Source organism: Pygoscelis adeliae, unplaced genomic scaffold (assembly GCF_000699105.1).
Source record: "Pygoscelis adeliae isolate BGI_AS28 unplaced genomic scaffold, ASM69910v1 Scaffold836, whole genome shotgun sequence".
In the NCBI taxonomy this organism is placed as follows: Eukaryota; Metazoa; Chordata; class Aves; order Sphenisciformes; family Spheniscidae; genus Pygoscelis; species Pygoscelis adeliae.
The window spans coordinates 103,242-103,667 of record NW_008825013.1 but is presented as its reverse complement, the minus strand read 5'-3'; positions in this window follow the sequence as shown (position 1 = coordinate 103,667).

Below are 426 nucleotides of genomic sequence, written 5' to 3'. Positions count from 1 at the left end.
GATTCCTGGGGGACACGCTAAGCAAGTCAAGCTCTATCACTTGTCACTCAAGGAGCTCATGTTACCCTTCTCCCCGAGAGGCTCTGCTTAAAATAAAACCCTCCGGCAGCCCGGGGAGGGGAGGAAGGCAGGCAGCCTGCCTTGCTCTCGCTGCCGGAGCCGCCAAAAAGGGGATGGGTGGCTGATTTCTGGGGTTACCCTGAGGGATAACAGGTCCACCCTGCCACGGCCCGAGCTGCAACAAGGCTTTAGCTCCCGACACCCAAATAGCGGGGAAGCTCGTACCGGCGTACGTCGAGCGTGAACAGCCGCCGCGGGTTTTTTTCCGAGGGACGTGACTAGCTGGCAGCCTGCTCGGGTGGGGGAGAGCAGCGAGCTAAACTTTAACCAGCTCCATGAGAGCCTGGAAGCCCACCGCGTATAAAC